Below are 22,446 nucleotides of genomic sequence, written 5' to 3' on the forward strand. Positions count from 1 at the left end.
TTAAAGCAAAATATATGATGTTTATATTCAAAATGATCACCAAATTATAAGAATTCCAGCAATGTAAATTATATTCTGGCCTGGTAATTTGTATGAATTTTATGAGCTAAAACAGGCAGTCAGGCAGGGTGGCGGGTGGGGCAAATCTAAAAATAGCGTCTCGGACACTCACCGCGTATATGTGGTAAAAATCCGCGTTAAGTGAAAGTTCAGCTTTGGCAAGGCACCGCGTATATGCGAAAACGCGTTAAGTGAAACCGCGTTAGGCTGGGTAAAACTGTATATATATATATATATATATATATATATATATATATATATATATATATATATATATATATATATATATATATATATATATATATATATATATATATATATATATATATATATATATATATATATACACATAATATTGGCTTCCCGCTTAACGCTGCCAGCGCTGCTTTTTACCGTGATAATGTGCTCCTCACAGAGCTGAACTTTCACTTAACGCTGGTTTTTTCCACGTATAAGCGGTGAGTGTCCGGCTCGAGAGCTATTTTTAGATTCGCCCCACCCACCCAACCGCCACCCTGCCTGACTGCCTGTTTTAGCTCATAAAATTCATACAAATTACCCGGCCAGAATATAATTTACATTGCTGGAATTCTTACAATATGATGATCATTTTGCATATAAACATCATAGATTTTGCATTAGACATACAAATTTTAGATATAATGTTTACTCTGAGTAAATATGTTATTTTTTGTGCAAAATATATGACATTTGTATTCAAAATATTCCTGGTCTTACAAGGAATCCAGCAATGTCAATTATATTATCCTAACTTTAGTTTGGGGTATTATTTATTACTAAAAAGGTAAATATTCTGGTTTTCCCACACATCTGGTAGGGAGGGTTGGTGGGGGGTGGGGGGGGAGGGAGGGACCGACCGACCATCTGTTACCGTGTGAAGAATATTTTTTTTTTTTTATTAACTGAAGATATTTGTTTTAGCTCATAAAATTCATACAAATTACCCGGTCAGAATATAATTTACATTGCTGGAATTCTTACAATTTGATGATCATTTTGATTATAAACATCATAGATTTTGCATTGACATACAAATTTTAGATATAATGTTTACTCTTGAGTAAATATGTTATCTTTTGTGCAAAATATATGACACTTATATTCAAAATATTCCTGGTCTTACAAGGAATCCAGCAATGTCAATTATGTTATCCTAACTTTAATCTGAGGTATTATTTAATACTAAATGTTAAAATTTAGTTTTTTCACCCAACATTTCTTGAAGGGAGGATTGGTGGGGGGTGGGGGGGAGGGTTGGGACTGACCACCACCTGGTGTGGATGGAAGATTGGGGGGAGGCAAGGTGGGGTACTCTGATTGACAGATAGTGTTGTGAAGAATATTTTTTTTTTTATTAACTGAAGATATTTGTTTTAGCTCTTAAAATTCAGACAAATTACCCGGCCAGAATATAATTTACATTGCTGGAATTCTTACAATTTGGTGATCATTTTGAATATAAACATCATAGATTTTGCATTAGACATACAAATTTTAGATATAATGTTTACTCTGAGTAAATATGTTATCTTTTGTGCAAAATATATGACATTTATATTCAAAATATTTCTGGTCTTACAAGGAATCCAGCAATGTCAATTGTATTATCCTAACTTTAGTTTGAGGTATTATTTATTAAAATTTAGTGGTTTTCCCCCCAAAATTTCTCAGAGGGAAGAGCCAGTGAGTGTAGTGTGAGAAGAGGGGGAGGGAGTTGAGTCCATTATTTGAATGGACATTAACTTGGTGACTGTATTTCTCTATTTCTCTTAAGTATTAATTGTGTGCATGTACCATCATAAAATTAAGATGTTATTTTTACTAGAACATAGGTATTGTGTCGGAAAAAGTGGAGTTTGGGGGTGGGGCCAGTTTCTGTGGGTCGTCATATATTCTTATTTACATTCCTTAAGCCTTGATTTCGCTAACTTTTGCCAGTACCCTGTGGGGTTTATTGAAACCCCGTTAAGCGAATTTTAACTGTGTGTATATATATATATATATATATATATATATATATATATATATATATATATATATATATATATATATATATATATATATATATATATATATATATATATATATATATATATATATATATATATATATATATACTGTATATATATATATATATACAGTCAACCCTCACTTTACGCGGTTAATGTAACCCGCAGGGTCCCACGGAAAGTGAGGAACGCGTAAAGTGAATAACATAACATATGGGATTAATTGAAATAGAGTCCGGGCCGACCCTCAAATTCCACATTTTGAAGACACACAACTTTGTTGTAGTAAAAATTTTATCTTAACTTTATGATAGTATGAAAAAACAAGTAATATAGAAGAGGTTAGGTTAGGAAAAATAAAGGTTAACATAGGAAAAATAAAGGTTAGGTTAGGAAAACTAAAAGTTATGTGGAACACTTACATTAGTAGAAGAGATGGGTCGGAATACGGGGATGGAGGCTGGTTCCGAGGCAGAGGGCAGATTACTGGCCCTCAGGTGAATCACCATTACTAGGTGAATCACCATCACTGTCACTTACAGTTGTCAGGGCTTCCCTGACAAATCCCTCAAAGTCATCTTCACTGCCACTATCACTGGCTTGGGCTGGCTGTGGTGGGTTGCGGGTGAAGAAATCTGTTATGCTTTGCTGACGGCTGGTGTTGATGTTATCGTGATACACCTTGATGTAGGGCTCCATAGTCTGCAACAGCTGGGTAGTGAAGATTTCATACCTGTTTGCGTCAGGGTCGTCGGAAAGGAGGAGCTTGGCTTTCTCGATACACTCGATGGCACCCCTAACATTACTATGGGATAAGTGTTGTTCATCTTGGGATGACGCACCACCTGCTTCTTCACTGACGTCGTCATCATCATCATCTACCATGTCGTTGGTAGTCACATTAGGATCCCTTATCACCTCCAGGATGTCGTCGTTGGTGGTCTCGGAGAAGCCTGGAACTGTAACAGTCTGCGCAGCTTCTCTGGCAAGGTCCACTGCTACTGCAACAGTCTGAACCTCACCAGTCACAGATTGACTCCTCCTCTCACCTGGTATTCCATGCAACACATGTCTCCATGTGTGACGAATTGTAGCAATAGACAGCTGATCCCATGACTCCAGCCAAGAAGTCCACAGCTTTCTTGATGTTAAATACTCTCCAGAATTGTTTGAACAGTATTTTTTGCTGTGCCAACTGTTGATCCTCATCTTCTTCGCTCTTGCTATCGGTGGTGGTGTCACTTAGGTTGCGCAACTCTTCCCTGGTGTTGGTGTAGTCGTTCAGGAGTTTGAATTTTTTCGTAGAGAATGCAGCTTTTACATTACAGATTAACTCTTGGTCCATGGGCTGTAATATAGACGTAGTGTTGGGAGGAAGGAAGACCACTTTTACGTTGGGGTGACGATCTAACAGTAGGGGCGAGTGTCCTGGTGCGTTGTCCAGCAGCAACAAAATGTTGAATGGCACATTCTGTTGCTCACAGAATTTCTTTACATCAGGAACAAAACAGTCATCAAACCAGGAGAGGGACAGTGTAGAGAACATCCACACCTTACGTGCGGTCAGCCAGTGGACATTTAGCTTGGTCATGTCCATGGTTTTGTAGGCGTGCGGCTTGCGTGCTGTGTGGATCACCGATAACTTGAGCTTACAGGTTCCGGAGGCATTGGTGGTAAACAGGACGGTGATGCGTTCCTTCTGCATCTTCCGGCCCCGAATCTTGCTGGCATTCTTTACAACGAAGGACTTGGAAGGTAACTTTTTCCAGAAAAGACCAGATTCGTCCATGTTAAACACCTGGTCGTCACTGTACTGTCCTTCCTCCATAATCTCACGTAAAAACGGAGGAAATTCCCTAGCCGCAGCACGGTCAGCACTCACTTCTTCACCACCAATGTTTATATTGGTGATCTTGTTCCGGATCTTAAACCTCTGTAACCACCCAGAGGAAGCATTAAAGGGTTTGGGCTCTGTAGTTCCCATCTTAAGTGCCACTGCCATGTACAGTTCACGTGCGTAGTCCTTAACAGAGCGCGTGTTGACCGCCATGTTCCGTCGCGCCTGACGCACCAAGTACCTCACAAGTAATTTTTCTGTCTTGAGAAGCACCTGGTTGTGAAAATACTTGATCATAGAAGCACCTGTAGACTTTGTGATCTTTATGTGCTCCTTTATCTTGGCTGAATCCTTCTTTATAGTCCGGATCGTAGATTCGTTCACGCCATGCTGGCGCGCCAAATCAACCTGCCTTGTTCCTTTCTCCAACTCTTGGATGATGGTATACTTCACCTCGTAGCTTAAGGAACGTCGTGTCTTCTTTGGCTTAGTGCCGCTGGGTCCAGGTAAGGAAAGGTTTCTTTCTGGGGGTGGTGGTCCGGCGGAAGCCATTTTAGAGAACAATGGATGCACGTTTACACGGTCTGGCGTGGAGGGATGAAACTGGCGCGGCTAGGTCAAGGATAATCTTTCCTCCCTCCCTCCCTCCCCCGGGTGGACACGTCATAATACTTTAAGCCAATTACAGCTAGCAGCAGAGGGGGGTAGGGATGCATGGCCAATCACAGTCCGATACGTCATATGACATCAGTGATAACGCAACAAAGACACACACTGCGCAACCTTACCGCGCGGCTTGCCCAAGCGGAGGGAGGAGGAGGGAGAGGCAGGCAGGCGGGTGGGGCGAATCTAAAAATAGCGTTGCGCCGGACACTCTCCGCATAATGGGGTTCACGCACCGCGTAATGTGAGCACGTTAGGTTCTGGCAAGGCACCGCGTTAACGTGGAAACGCGGAATGTGGGACTGCGTAAAGTGAGGGTTGACTGTATATATATATATATATATATATATATATATATATATATATATATATATATATATATATATATATATATATATATATATATATATATATATATATATATATATATATATATATATATAATATACTGATTCACACTATTTTATAATCGCAGTCATGTACTGAATATTCTATGTACAAAAAATAAATGTTAAATGAATTATTTATGGTGCATTAGGGTACTGGCCACTTCAGACACAAAGACGGGCTATAAATAGGCTTCTTTATCTACCCTGCATCTCACCCTGAGCCAGAGGGAAGGGTATTGGTAAATAACATTTGTTGCTTATTTTCCATTTACTTGAAATAGATTTACCGAATTATTTGTTTATTTATTTAAGTCATTTACGGAATATTCTATGTAAAAAATAAATTTTAAATTAATTATTTATAGGAGATAAGTATTAAGATCAGTAAATATATGGTATTACTGGCAACTTCTTTCACAAAGACGGGATAAAAATAGCCCATCTCTCCCTCTTCTTACAGCTGCCAATGGGATGCGTCTTGGTAATTAAATTTGATGTTTATTTTCATTGTCTAATTTATCATGTACCAAAGTACAGGTTGTACCTCTCTGGTCCGGAAACTCCCGTGGTCCGGAACGATTTTAGTTTGTCCAATAGGTAGATAGGCAGCTTTTTTTTTTTCTTTTTACTTATCTGAATTATTATTATTATTACAGGAGTATTAAATTTTTGCCCCTCAGGCCCTAATGTGGGTCAGTGACCTATTCCCGGGTGGGCTAATCCCCTTAAAAAAAAAAACCGCGGGAAATTAAGGTTTGTTTACATCCGGCAGTTCGGCTGCTCTCTCTCTCTGCTTGTCTATACAGAGTACAACATTTAACCCTTCAATATATATGAGCAGTAAATAAGTGTTGCTTTCATATTCTTATGTAGAGTAATGACGATATATTTTCACATGTGCGCACTTACATACGAGCAGTCTCACTTTTTTTTTTACCATTAATGGTTAGCTACTTATATTGTTCCATTTATTAACATTAAATAACATTACAGGTACTTCAAGCAACCATATTCATTTTTTTACATTAATTTTACTACAGCTAAACTCAGGGTCTTATTTTCTTCAGTTTTATATGTAGAACCAATCAGTCACTGGTTTCGTAAGCTTTAACATAAACAATGCCGGCAGCCGTCTCGTCTCCTCTAATATTCCACGTATTATTAATAAATTGTATTGTTAATTTTGCACACACGTACATTAATTCAATAAAAACAAATTCAGAAACATTAATTAAAATATATATGAACAGTAAATAAGTGTTGCTTTCATATTCTTATGTAAAGTAATGATGATATGTTTTCACGTGTGCGCATGCGCACTTACATATGCGATCTCTCTTTTTTCTTTACCATTATCGTTAGCTACTTCTATTGTTCCATTTATTAACATTAAATAACATTACTTAAAACAACCATATTAATTTTACTACAGCTACAACCAAGGTCTTATTTTCTTCAGTTTTATATGTAGAACCAGTCAGTCACTGGTTTTGTAATCAACGAAAACAATGCTGTGTCATTTCCTCGTGTGTTTTAATATTCTACGTATTATTAATGAATTGTATTGCTCATTTTGCACACATAAACATTAATTCAATAAAAAAGACATTCAGTAATAAACAATAATGAATCTTTTGTACATAAGAGAAATGACGCTGTTTACCCGATTATGCACGTCGTCTGCACGTTGGCGGGCCGTTCAAACCCGTCGAAATTCAAGTTTCCGCCGTCAAAATTTTTATTTATTTTTTTTTTTGTGTGTTCCAATAAAATACGTTAAGAATTAAAAACTCGCGAAATTTGAAAAGCTACTATACGACATTTAACTCTTCAATATGTCTTCAAAGAGACCATGATGCAGAGAAAGTGGTGCTAGTGCTTCCAGGCTTAAGCACAAGTCACTATCTATCCAGGAAAAGGGTGAATTTCCATGGTCCGGCAATTTCCATGGTCCGGCACCGGTCAGGTCCCGAGGTTGCCGGACTAGAGAGGTACAACCTGTAATATTACTAAAAATTGTGTAGGTGGTAGGCAGCTACCAAACAGGTAGATACTACCGCCTGGGAAGATATTGAAAGCATAATGTGTTGTCTAATGGTAGACCCTGCTGCCATATGGCATCACGAAAATTGTGACCAAGTCCCAGGTTGCTGACCTGACTTTCTGCCTCATTTACACACAATTGCAGGGTTTCAATTGTTACTCTTACTTGGACAACACAACATACATACATAGTACAGTATATTGTTTCTCACTTTTGATCTTTTTTTAATTTTTGTATTTATTTATGGTTCTTTATTATTACTATTTTATTGTAAATTTTGAATTTTTTATTATAAATTTTATTTACTATGAATTATTATTATTATTACAGGTTGTACCTTTCTAGTCCGGCATTCTGTGGTCCGGAAACTCCCGTGGTCCGGAACGATCTTAGTTTGCCCATGGAGAAAATTAATTTGAGTCTGGTACTTTCGATGTTTGGCTAAATTTTGCCTTATTTACCCTTCTTTTTTGGCGAATTACTACCTCTAATAAAGCAACGAAAATAACACAGATAAAGTTAAATAAAAATTAAAAACATCACAGAAAAAGTTTTTATGTTCTACAGCTTCAGCTAGAGTTGAACCTGATGACTCGGCAACTTCGTCATCCGAGTAAAAACACACACAACAACATTGGCTGTCCTTACGTTTTCAACTTTACCACCACTGGTGGGTAGAATTTATGTTTTAAATTCAAAAACATGAATTAAAATATATATGAGCAGTAAATAAGTGTTGCTTTCATATTCTTATGTAGAGTAATGACGATATGTTTTCACATGTGCGCACTTACATACGCGGTCTCACTTTTTTCTTTACCACGAATGGTTTGCTAATTTTATTGTCCCATTTATTAACATTAAATAACATTACTTAAAACAACCATATTAATTTTTTACATTAATTTTACTACAGCTAGAACCAGGGTCTTATCTTCTTCAGTTTTATATGTAGAACCAGTCAGTCACTGGTTTTGTAATCAACGAAAACAATGCTGTGTCATTTTCTCGTGTGTTTTAATATTCTACGTTTCATTAATGAATTGTATTGTTCATTTTGCACACATAACATTAATTCAATCAAAAAGACATTCAGTAATAAACAATAATGAATCTTTTGTACATAAGAGAAATAACGCTGTTTACATGATTGTGCACGTCTGAACGTTGGCGTACCATTCAAACCCGTCGAAATTCGAGTTTCCGCCATTAAAATTTTAAATTGTTTAGCGTTTTTTTTTGTGTCCAAATAAAAGACGTTGAATTAAAAATTCGCGAAATTTGAGAAGCTACTGTCCGACATTTAACCCTTCAATATGTCTTCAAAGAGACCATGAAGCAGAGAAAGTGGTGCAAGTGCTTCCAAGCATAAGCACAAGTCACAATCTATCCAGGAAAAGGGTGAATTTCCATGGTCCGGCAGCGGTCAGGTCCCGAGGTTGCCGGACTAGAGAGGTACAACCTGTATTATTATTATTATAATTATTATTATTATTATTATTATTATTATTATTATTAGTGTTATTATTATTAAATTTTCGCCCCCCAGACCCCGATGTGGGTCAGTGACTTGTGCCCGGGTGGGCTAATCCCCGTTAAAAAAAAATGAATAATGCTATGATTGTGTTATAAATATATTTATATGTGGAATTATTATTCCGATAATTATTTGTAAAACCTACGTGGTCTCCCAAGGTAAAGCCTGACGAAAGTCTGCGTGGGTGTGTCGCTGAGAACTTCTTATGAAGAGTAATGCAAATAAAAAAGTCTAAATGAATTATTTATGGGAAATACGTATCATGATCAGTAAAGAAAGGCATTATTGGCCAACTCGGACACAAAGGCAAGCGGGAAAATGACCCCTGAAAGTGCGTAGTGACAGCGAGCGCTGGATGTAAAAAAAAAAACACTTTCCCTTTTTTGTCTCGTCACTGGCAAATGGCGGGTGGTGTTGTTATTTTACGGTATGTTAGACAGGTTTATAATACATTTTTATTATTTTAACACACGCATCCCCCGCGTTACGGAAGCCCGGGTTACGGAATTTCGCTTACGGAATTTGTAAATTATGACCGATAATTTCGCGTTACGGCCCGTAAATCCGCCCTTACAGAATTTGGGGTAAATTTTAACAAACACAAGGCCTCACACATGCCATTCAGACTGACAAGTTTTACCAACCATAAAGACAGTTGAAGCTTTAAACATCACTCACAATGGATCTTGAATATTCCAACTGTAATCAGACATACCAAAGTTGCCTCAACACTTGCAACCCCAGTTGCAATATCAAATTCTGTGTCACCACTAAAAAATAATACAGTAGTCCCTGGTGCACTCTTAAGATTAAGAGAAAACGGACGACTCAGGAGGCCTTGAAGTGAGAGAAAATGGACTCCTATGACGGGGCACTCAAATAAACATACACATAGCTGTATAATGCAATATTATGCAATATTAACCCCTAAATTGGTGTTTTAAGACGGTATATCATAAATTATTTAATGTACTGTATTGTATGTGTTTATAAATGTTTATTTTCATTAATAAAAGTGCTTGAATTACTTTTTTGGGGCCGAAAAAATTCCTTAGGAATGCATCTCCAGTTTTATAATGGAAGTCAATGGGAAAATAGGTTTCGCGTTACGGAATTTCACGATACGGTCAATTTTCCGGGAACGGAACCCTTCCGTAATGCAGGGGATGGGTGTATACCGGTAATCTTATTTTTAATCCAGCTTCCCAAACGTAAGTTTCAGTATAAAATAATTAGAGGTAGGACCATGTGAATGTTTTACGATGTTCTCCATCACCACTCTTGACACGCTAAACCACAAAATGCAAGAGGTAAGAATTTTATACCTGGTATTTAAGACGACCCCTAATTTTGGGCTGATTTTTTTAAGGTTCAAATTCCGTCTTATAGGCCGTGATATACGTACGGTATATATATGTAAATATATACTGTATACAATTTTCTTTGTCCCAATTAAACACGTGCTAGTATGAATACCATGATTTATGTGGTCATCTCTCTCACTCCTCTTATATTCGTTCACAAAACTTTTCGGGCTTCTGCTCTGGGTTTTCTAATTACTCTCAGCATGAAGGCCAGTTAAGTTTTTGTCTTCATATGTCTATTTTATTGATGTCCTCAGTAACGGGTTCAGCCTTTCCAGGCGAACTTTAGCGAGGCTGCTAGCCTTAGTGATCCTTCCGGAATACTGACCTCCCGGTCTTACTAGCAATCTAGAGTTATGTTGGGATGGACCTTGTATCCTTAATATGGGTTATATGAGAACCATTCAGGGTGGAATTCTCAACCCAATGCATATTGCTAGAGTAATAGTGAACGATTTTGCCACTGGAGCGCTATGGTAGCAGCTCAGCACTGTCAACCCTCCATGGTGACGATGCTCATTCAGGCATTTTCGCTGCAGCTAATTAATTGCAGCGATGATGTCTGAGCACCCTGATTGGCAACAAATAGAGAACGTAATGATCCCTCAAAAAATAAGTTCCATGAGCTGAGGGATAATTGAGAAAAGAAGAGGGAGAGGTGTATGATATAGTGAGTTAGTTGTTTATGATTGTCACACTGGTGATTTATATAACAATAAGAGAAATTAATTAAATAATTTACTAAAATATCACAGTTATGAGTCATATTGATTATGTTTGGGAGAAAATGTTATCTCCCTTGTATTATTATGATGATACAATGTGACTCTGGTGTTCCTCCTAGTTTAGATGAGTGATGTGCAACTGGAGGATGAAGGACAGTTGTCTGGACTGCTGCTTGATGGAGGAGACCGTGGAACTGTCCTTGGGGAACTAGTGTTGAGTGATGAGCTACAAGGACTAGAAAGTTCAGCTCATACACTACATACAAGGAATTGTCTGTCAGTAGAGGATGTAAATTCAGTAGTAGTAGTTTCACCCAAGACCCAAGGGGACCATACTACATGTAATTATTATGGATGTAGAGCCACTTGGATTACCAAGTGAGTGGATGTTGGGAAACATCATCTTTGACCTCATCATCATGATGATCATCTGCAACTGTGTCAAGTTTATCATCATGTTCTGGTGCTACATTCATCTCGTCATGTGCCTGAATGATGTGATCCACATGAACATATCTCAAAGAGTTACCACATTTCACTAAATATGTCCTAGATCCACATACCTTGTCATGACACCAGTTACCACTTTGCATGCACAGTACCATAACCTTTAGCCATGTTCCTAACTCTCACCCTATCATTTACCTTGAACACTCTTTCACTGGAACACTTATCATGATACATCTTTTGTTGAGATTGCTTCCTCTCTACAACTTCAAACAGACTTGGCTTAACTAAACTTAATCTTGTTCTCAACTGTCTCTTCACCATTATCTCTGCAGGAGTTCATCCTGTCACACTATGTGGCGTGGTTCTGTATCTGAGTAAGAAATTTGCTAGTCTGTGTTTCATTGATTTTCCTACAGTTCCTTGAATTACCTGCTTGGAAAGTGCTCCCTTTACAATTCTAACTGATCTCTCAGCTGCACCATTGGAGGCAGGATGATAGGGTGGGGTCAGTACATGCTTTACACCGTTGAGTCTCATGAAGTTTTTAAACTCTAATGATTGGAATGGAGGACCATTGTCAGAAACTACCTCTTCTGGTATACTATGTTCGGCAAACATTAATCTTAATTCATCAATGGTGCTACCAGCATTAGTACTGTACATGTGCTTAACATCAATCCACTTTGAATGAATGTCAATTAATACAAAAAATTTGTCTGTTCCCTTATCACAGAAGTCAATGTGTACTCTTTGGAAGGGACGGGTGGGCCATTTCCAGGTTTTCAAAGGTGTGCTGGGTGGCATACTCCTAACATTCTGACAAACAGAGCACTCACATACCATCATTTCAATTTCACCATCCAGTTTAGTCCACCATACAAAACTTCTGGCCAATGCTTTCATAGCACATATACCTGGATGTTGAAAATGCAGTTCATTCAAAATTTGTCCTCTAAAACACTGTGGAATTAACACTCTCTTACCCCACAACACACATCCCTGTTCTACTGATAATTGACATCTCCTTAAATGATACGGTTGAAAGTCTAAGGATGGACAAATCTCTGGCCATCCATTTAGTGCATATTCCAGGACTCTTCCTAATACAACATCTTTCCTAGTTTCATGAGCAATCATTCCGGAGGTGACTGGAAAATCTTCTGCTATCATGGTTACAGCATAAGCCTTAGGCTCTACTCCATCATTTGATCCACTACATGGACAAAGCATCTGCATTGGAATGATCCTCTGAACATCTGTACTGTATCTCATAGTCATATGCAGACAATATCACAGCCCATCTCTGCATTCTTGCTGCAGCAAGTGTAGGAACAGGTGATTTAGGACCCAAAATTGCCAAGAGAGGCTTGTGGTCAGTTATTAAGACAAAATTCCTCCCATATAGATACTGGTGAAATTTCTTTACTCCAAATATGATAGAAAACCTCTTTCTCTATTTGTGCATAATTTTTCTCGCTTTGGGTAAGAGTTCTCGAGGCATATGCAATGGGTCTTTCTTCACCGTTATCCATTACGTGACTTATGACAGCACCTTATCCATAGCCTGATGAATCACAAGCAAGCTTTAGTGTTCTACTGGTATTATAGTGGACCAAAACATCAGTACAGTGGTCCCTCGGTTAACGAGCGCCTCGGTTAACGAGATTTCGGTTAACGATTTACCTTCCATAAGATTCTTAACTTCGGTTAACGAGTAATCCCTCGATTAACAAGCTTTTTACGAGCCGACCTCAACATGTTTTCGCTTGCATTTGGCGGTCCACCAGCTGTAGTATTAGTCCGCCAATACAGTAATCGGTTTTAGGGCTTAAAATTCTTTACTATTTTAGTAAATATCAAGAAGTTTATACTATTCAATAATTTTAAAAGTTTAATGTAAAATCTTTTTAGTCATTTTAACAATTATTTAACATAATTGAAGGTAAAGAAACTAGTTTCTGGCGCACCATCCAGCCTGTTAACACACAAACAGGCGTTAGTCTCTCTCTCTTTTCAGTGGAAGTAACATCTTGCTTGAGACTCTCTTCAACTAAAGGCTTTTTTTCTGTTTCCAAGCAAATTATTGGTCATTTTGAAATTTATTTTACATATTGACAATATATAATGCAGTGCAGTGTTGATTTAAAGAAAATAATCTAGAATTACACCAAGAGAAAAAAATTTTTATGGGTGAAATGGCACCATGGGGTGACTTCTCTTCCACCCCAATGCCTTCTCTTCTCCCTTCTCCTCCACCCCCATTCTAATTCCTATCATCATCATCATCATTATCCAGGAGCCTTCTACATACACACCTCAAAGTAAGTGTACTTTTCTACCTATTTTGTTGAATTTAGGCAATTTTCGGTGAGCTGGAACCAATTACCCCAAAACCCATTGAAACAATGGTTTCGGTTAACAAGTTTTTCGGTTAACGAGCAACCTGCTGGTAACGGATTGTGCTCGTTAACCAAGGGACCACTGTACTAGACAGAGCAGCTTTACAATCTTCAAATGACTTCTGAGTTGCACTGTTCCATTTCCATGGTATCCCTTTCTTTAATAGTCCCTGGCTCTTCCCTCTCAGAGAAATTTTTGGGGGAAAACCACTAAATTTTAATAAATAATACCTCAAACTAAAGTTAGGATAATACAATTGACATTGCTGGATTCCTTGTAAGACCAGGAATATTTTGAATATAAATGTCATATATTTTGCACAAAAGATAACATAGTTACCTAGAGAAAATTTTTTATCTAAAATTTGTATGTTTAATGAAAAATATATGATGTTTATATTCAAAATGATCACCAAATTATAAGAATTCCAGCAATGTAAATTATATTCTGACCGGGTAATTTGTATGAATTTTATGAGCTAAAACAAATATCTTCAGTTAATAAAAAAAAAAATAATCTTCACAACACTATCTGTCAATCAAAGTACCCCACCTTGCCTCCCCCCCTCTTCCAACCGCGCGGTCAGTCCCAACCCTCCCCCCCACCCCCCACCAATCCTCCCTTCCAGGGTTTTTAACATTTAGTATTAAATAATACCTCAGATTAAAGTTAGGATAATATAATTGACATTGCTGGATTCCTTGTAAGACCAGGAATATTTTGAATATAAATGTCATATATTTTGCACAAAAGATAACATAGTTAATTTGAGAAAAATTTTTATCTAAAATTTGTATGTCTAATGCAAAAATATGATGTTTATATTCAAAATGATCATCAAATTATAAGAATTCCAGCAATGTAAATTATATTCAGACCGGATAATTTGTATGAATTTTATGAGCTAAAACAAATATCTTCAGTTAATAAAAAAAATAATTCTTCACTGGGTAACAGATGGTCGGTCGGTCCCTCCCTCCCCCCCACCCCCCACCAACCGTCCCAAGGAGATGTGTGGGATAACCACTAAATTTTAATAAATAATACCTCAAACTAAAGTTAGGATAATATAATTGACATTGCTGGATTCCTTGTAAGACCAGGAATATTTTGAATATAAATGTCATATATTTTGCACAAAAGATAACATAGTTAATTTGAGAAAAATTTTTATCTAAAATTTGTATGTCTAATGCAAAAATATGATGTTTATATTCAAAATGATCACCAAATTATAAGAATTCCAGCAATGTAAATTATATTCTGGCCGGGTAATTTGTATGAATTTTATGAGCTAAAACAGGCAGTCAGGCAGGGTGGGGCAAATCTAAAAATAGCGTCTGGAGCCGGACACTCACCGCGTATATGTGGAAAAAATCCGTGTTAAGTGAAAGTTCAGCTCTGGCGAGGCACCGCGTATATGATAAAACGCGTTAAGTGAAACCGCGTTAGGCGGGGTAATACTGTACAGTTACTTTACACACTGAGCCACTACTGCCAACTGTTTCACTACCGGTATTGAGAACAAATTCTCTGGTGTATATCTCTTCTAATTCCATGCTTGTGGCTATCTGACATGCTTTTTCAAAAGTTAAGTTAGTGGTGTTCATTAACTTATTCTGTATTTTTCATAATTCAGACCTATCACAAACCTGTCTCTTAGAGCTGGGTTCAAGAACTGTCCAAAGTTACAGTGAATGGATAACTTCTTCAAAGCTACTATATAATTACTTACCGATTCATCTTTACCTCTATCTCTGGTGCCAAATCTGTAAATTTCAGCGATCTCAAGTGGAGCAGGATCAAAATGTTGCTTCAGAATCTTGGTAATCTGAATCAGTGAGGAGTCTTTGGGTTTGTCTGGAGCAAGCAGATTGACCAGAGTAGAATAAACATTAGCCCCTACCTCTGTCAAAAGGATTGCTTTCCTTTTCTGTTCAAGGGCCTTCTTTTTCTGAACATCACCATCGTCGTCCATTAATTCATTTGCCAGGAAGAAGAAGTCCATTCTCTCACAATATGATGTGAAGTTCTCCTTGTCTGCATCATACTCCCCCACTCGCCCGATGTATGTACTGACGCCAGCCATGGTTGCTCTCTTCACTTGAATTCTCCAAGTTCAGAGTAGCCTTCCCTTCAGTGGTCGCTATCCTCTCTTCAAGGACTTCACCAACACTTTGTGAATCCCATCGTCGTCGCCAGTGTAGTATCTTACATGATTAATGGGAGAAGGAGAAGCCACGTGCTGACTCTGTGGTGGTCGTACAATGTGCCTAACACATTCTTGATTACACAGGCCTAAACACATTGTAACTTTGGTAAGAAGTAACATAATATATAATGTATATATAATCAATAAAGACAGCATATAAACATTCACATACAGCTACTCCTCGACTTTCGACCTACGACCACCCGCACTTACGACCTGCCTCAGTCGGAAAGACCACCTGCACATACGACCACCGCAGTCGGTACCAAAAATTTTTTCAAATGACGCGTGTATTTTCTTGACCAAAACGTTTCCGTCCCGTACGAGAGCGTCACATGGCTTGGGTCGCCTCGTGGCTACAGCACCCATGCCATAGAATGCTTCGTTGGTGTTTGGCTGTCGTTGTTTTCGCAATTGATCGTGCTGTGTATGTACTGACATTATTTTCGTATCTAATTCACTTTAGAATGATTGGAAAGCGTAGACGTGAGAATGCCGTCTCGTCTCCTCTTATGAGTTTTAATATTTTACGTATTATTAATGAATTGTATTGTTCATTTCGCACACATAAACATTAATTCAATCAAATACATATTAAAAAATAAACGATACAGTAATGAATCTTTTGTACATACGATAAATGACGCTGTTTCCACGAGTGCATACGCAGTCTTACTTTTTTTCTCTACCAATTCATTGGTCACTTCTACTGCACATACATTACATAACATTAATTAAAAGATACATAATTTTTACATTAATATGACTACATCTACAACAATCGTTAGTCGAGGCTTTAATGTACAGTAGGGTCAGGATATATCGCAAGATAGAGTCCAAGGATATTAGCTATATACTAAATTGCAATAAATAATTACATGTAATCAATGGGGAAATAGCGTTTGGTTCTGGAGGCCAATAAAAGTGACTAAACTTGACATAAAATGGCACAGTCTAAAGTTAGCAGAATATAAATTGCATTGCTGGAATCCTTGCAAGACAGCGAATAATTTGAATATAAACATCATATATTTTGCACAAGAGATAAAATTTTTAGTCCTTTGTACTAAAATGTACTAAATAATTACTAAACATTTTATATCTAGTGTAAACTATACCATGTTTATATTCAAATTAATCACTATCTCACAAGAATTCCAGCAATATTAAATATTTTGTCTTAAGTCAATTCATTGACATTTTACAAGAGAAAAACTTAAACTACCCCTATATGACAGATAAATAAATACCATTAGGTAACCTTTGCCGGCGGCTGGCACCTGCTGTCGTAATACAGGCGACCCTCGTTAATTCGGACCCCTTTAATCCGGATTTCGGATAAATCGGACGAAATCTGAACTGTCCGTATCAAATTTCTGGTTCTGGGATTGTCCCAGTTGCAATTGGGGTTGCAATTTCAAATTCTAAGTCACTACTAAGGAATAACGAAATCTCTGGTGCACTGCACTCCAAGATTAAGAGAAAACGGAGGACTCAGGCATCCTGAAATGAGAGAAAACGGACTCCTATGACGGGGCACTCAAATAAACATACACATAATTACATGTTTTGCGGACTACCCACTGTACAGTATCCTTTTCATCACTTTGTAATAAACCTAGTCATGCCTATGTGTGTTTCTGATAATTACCATAACATTACATATTTATATATTTAGCTGTTGCACAAACACAAGACCTCACACATGCCACTCAGACTGACAGACTTGACAAGTTTTACCAACCATAAAGACAGTTGAAGCTTTAAACATCACTCACAATGGATCTTGAATATTCCAACTGTAATCAGACATACAGTAAAACCTCGATTAACCGACCACATATGGGGGGAAGGGGCCAACGGATAATCGAAAAGGTCTGTTAATAGTACATAAAGTCTACGGAAATAAAACATACATTTTCAAAGTACCTTTCCCTAACCTACCTCATTTAAGTCCCTCTATTAATTTTTTTTCATTTGCCATTCATATTTCAATAGAATTTGCTTTAAAACATTAACCACTTTAGTAAAAAATATGAACCAGCACAGAAACCGTGAATAAAAAATGGAAAAGTCAAAGAACATATGTCATCACAAAAATTGTGACCAAGTCCCAGGTTGCAGATCTGACTTTCTGCCTCATTTACACACAATTGCAGTTTCAATTGTTTCTCTTACTATTGACAACACAACATACATACAGGTACATTGTTTCTCACTCTTGATTTTCTTTGATTTGTGCATTTTTTGTGGTTCTTTATTACTACAGGTTGTACCTCTCTAGTCCGGCAACCTCGGGACCTGAACGGTGCCGGACCATGGAAATTCACCCTTTTCCTGGATAGATAGTGACTTGTGCTTATGCCTGGAAGCACTAGCACCACTTTCTCTGCGTCATGGTCTCTTTGAAGACATATTGAAGGGTTAAATGTCGTATAGTAGCTTCTCAAATTTCGCGAGTTTTTAATTCTTAACGTATTTTATTGGAACACACAAAAAAATAAATAAATAAAAATTTTGACGGCGGAAACTTGAATTTCGACGGGTTTGAACGGCCCGCCAACGTGCAGACGACGTGCATAATCGTGTAAACAGCGTCATTTCTCTTATGTACAAAAGATTCATTATTGTTTATTACTGAATGTCTTTTTTATTGAATTAATGTTTATGTGTGCAAAATGAGCAATACAATTCATTAATAATACGTAGAATATTAAAACACACGAGGAAATAACACAGCATTGTTTTCGTTGATTACAAAACCAGTGACTGACTGGTTCTACATATAAAACTGAAGAAAATAAGACCTTGGTTGTAGCTGTAGTAAAATTAATATGGTTGTTTTAAGTAATGTTATTTAATGTTAATAAATGGAACAATAGAAGTAGCTTACGATAATGGTAAAGAAAAAGAGAGATCGCATATGTAAGTGCGCATGCGCACACGTGAAAACATATCGTCATTACTTTAAATAAGAATATGAAAGCAACACTTATTTACTGTTCATATATATTCTAATTAATGTTTCTGAATTTGTTTTTATTGAATTAATGTACGTGTGTGCAAAATTAACAATACAATTTATTAATAATACGTGGAATATTAGAGGAGACGAGACCGCTGCCGGCATTGTTTATGTTAAAGCTTACGAAACCAGTGACTGATTGGTTCTACATATAAAACTGAAGAAAATAAGACCCTGAGTTTAGCTGTAGTAAAATTAATGTAAAAAATGAATATGGTTGCTTGAAGTACCTGTAATGTTATTTAATGTTAATAAATGGAACAATATAAGTAGCTAACCATTAATGGTAAAAAAAAAAGTGAGACTGCTCGTATGTAAGTGCGCACATGTGAAAATATATCGTCATTACTCTACATAAGAATATGAAAGCAACACTTATTTACTGCTCATATATATTGAAGGGTTAAATGTTGTACTCTGTATAGACAAGCAGAGAGAGAGAGAGCAGCCGAACTGCCGGATGTAAACAAACCTTAATTTCCCGCGGCTTTTTTTTTTTAAGGGGATTAGCCCACCCGGGCATAGGTCACTGACCCACATTGGGGCCTGAGGGGCAAAAATTTAATACTCCTGTAATAATAATAATAATTCAGATAAGGAAAAAAAAAAAAAAAAAGCTGCCTATCTACCTATTGGACAAACTAAAATCGTTCCGGACCACGGGAGTTTCCGGACCACAGAATGCCGGACTAGAGAGGTACAACCTGTATTATATTATATTATTATTATTATTATTATATTATTATTATTATTATTATTATTATTATTATTATTATTATTATTATTATTATCATTATTAATATTATTACATTATCGCCCCCAGGCCCCGATGTGGGTCAGTGACCTAATGCCCTGGGCTAAAAAAAAAATTTTAGGGGTTCGGGATTGACGGTTAATCCGAAAGTCGGTTAATCGAGGTTTTACTGTACCTAAGTTGCCTCAACAATTGCAACCCCAGTTACAATATCAAATTCTGTGTCATTACTAAGGAATAACGAAGTCTCTGGTGCACTGCACTCCAAGATTAAGAGAAAACGGAGGACTCAGGCGTCCTGAAATGAGACAAAAAGGACTCCTATGATGGGGCACTCAAATAAACATACATATAGCTGTATAATGTAATGTAATGCAATATTAACCCCTAAATCGGTTAATTTGGACAATCGGCTAAAACGGACACTCTTCCCCCCTATTAGTCCGTTTTAACGAGGGTCGACTGTACATCACCTCCACCCTCCGCTTCCGGCAAAATTGAAAGTGGTTTTAAGCTTAAAGTTTTTATCTCATAAAATGTCACAGGCTAATGTTAGCAGGATATAAATTGCATTACTGGAATCCCTGCAAGACAGTGAATAATTTGAATATATACATCATATATTTTGTACAAGAGATAAAATTTTAGTCTTTTAGAGTACATTTAAGTACAGTACAGTTTTCAACTCGTATTTTTGGGGCGATTTAGGGGATTTTTAGGAGTGTTTCTGACTTTATACGGTCTTTGGCTTTATGTGAGGTCCCAAGAACATAACCCCATGTAAGTTTTGAGTTCACTGTAAATAAATTTATCGCCATACAGCTACTCCCCGACTTACGACCTACTCGACTTACGACCACCCGGACATACGACTGCCTCAGTCTTACGAAAAAATTTTCAAATTACTGTACGTATTTTCGAGTCCCAACGTCAGTGATTGCGCTGTGTACTAACAAAATTTTTGTTTGTAATTCACTTTAAAATGGCTGGCAAGCTTAAAAGTGAGAGTTTTGTGGTGCTGAGAAGAAAAAGAGACACCCATTTTAGATTTTCTATGTATTATTGAAGCATTTTCGTCTTACGACCATTTCGACTTACGACCTGGATTTGGGTCCCTAACCCCGTCGTAAATCAGGGAGCAGCTGTATATTGGAAAATTTTGATAATTTTGGTAGCCACGATATTAAAAAATCTATATATAAAGTCACTATATTTTCCGACCCTACTGTACACAAAATCAACACAATAAGCTCTAATACCCGCTCATTTCATCCCAAATACTATTTGATAATTGCTTTGGAAAAATCCCTAAATGGCAACTGTAAGCTGACGAGAATCATTCCTGTCCATATGGCTATGAGGTTCCCGACTGCACCACCCCCACCCCCTCACCAAGAGATTACTACATATATGTGGATAGTTTATGAAACACAAGTCAACTTGTGGCATAATGGATGATTCTTTAATGAGTACAGTAATACAGTATAAAATCAAGAGATTTTCAGGGAATTTTTTAATATACGTAAGTATACCTGTACAGTATTTATGGAAAAATACAAATAAAAAATAATGATGAACCATGTAACTTTTTGCAGTTTTTAATCTATTAATTATAATTTCCATTCATTTTCATTAATGTATTTTATACATTTCAAGAAAAGGGCCCCAGCTATTAATACCAATTTACACACCTCCACCACACACCCTCCAACATTTAGTATTATATATTCTCGTATGATCAGCCACTTATGGTGTATTTTTATCATTGATAAAATATTAAATTCAATATGGAGTAAGAAGGTGGGGAAGGTTTTTCGGGGGGGAAACTGACCGCATACCCCACAAAAGGTTCGTCTCCTACTCCTCCCCATGCCTGCCATTCCCATTGTAATAATTTTTACTTTTTTATTCATTAATTAATTAAGATATGTTTACTGTAATAATCTGTGCTTATTAATACCTGCCCTTCATATACAGTGCAATACTTTTTATAATGTATCAGTACTGTAATTATTAAATAAAACAATGGTAAATTTGGTAATGGTTAAGCTTACCCATCGCCAACCCTCCTCCTAGTGGAGAGGTCTGGGTGAAAAAATTCCCTTATTATTTGGCTTGTCATGTAATTTTGATATCAAATTAATAATTACTGTATACATCATACTTTTTCTGATGTGTTTAATATTTTATATTAACCATGATAAAACATACACCATAAGAGGCTGATCATTGGTGAAAGGGGGAGTGCCAGTCTCCCTGCCTGCACCATGCCTGCCTGCCTCCCCGCTGACTGCACCTATTGCCTGCCTGCCTCCCCCCTGACTGCACCTTGCCTGCCTGCCTCCCCCTGACTGCACCTTGCCTCCCTGCCTCCCTCCTGCCTGCTCCCAGCCTCCCTCCAATTCACAGTGTCTCACAAAAAAAGACTGTGAACTAGATGTTGTGTGTGTGAATGATGTGGTGTTGGGGTATTAATTAATGAATAATAAATAAACAATATTGTATTGTTAATGAGAGTACAGGAGTTTGATGAATAGTAGTAACAATTGTAGTACGCTACTATTCATCAAACGACTGTCATTAATGGGACAATATTGCTTATTTATTATTTAATACCACAACATCACACACAGACACCCAACACCACCCAAACAAACCCCATACTGTATGACACAAATTTATGTGTGGTTAACTATATGGTGGTGAATTAAAAGATCAGCTGTTGAGGAGCTTATTAAATGGCAACACTGGTGGATGTTACCACTCCTTTCCACTCCATCTCTCTAATCACACACACGTTTCTGCTTTCTCAGTCCATAATTTAAAATGTTATGTAACGTAATGTTGAAAGGATACATTGTGATAAGTGTAAGTATAAAACATACTGTATCTTAGCTTTAATGTTTATTCAAGACATCTTCAGGTTCTGAGACCCACTAATTCCCCACCCAACAGT

At 37.1% G+C, this 22,446-nt stretch overlaps 1 protein-coding gene across 3 annotated transcripts in view; it reads right to left on the bottom strand.

Moving 5' to 3' along the window:
* LOC121855926 (dynein regulatory complex subunit 4-like) overlaps positions 1 to 22,446 on the bottom strand; it is a 296,945-nt gene that overhangs the window by 154,295 nt on the left and 120,204 nt on the right. The gene's annotated exons all lie outside the window — the stretch shown is intronic.

Source organism: Homarus americanus, unplaced genomic scaffold (assembly GCF_018991925.1).
Source record: "Homarus americanus isolate GMGI-L3 unplaced genomic scaffold, GMGI_Hamer_2.0 scaffold19117, whole genome shotgun sequence".
Lineage (NCBI taxonomy): Eukaryota > Metazoa > Arthropoda > Malacostraca > Decapoda > Nephropidae > Homarus > Homarus americanus.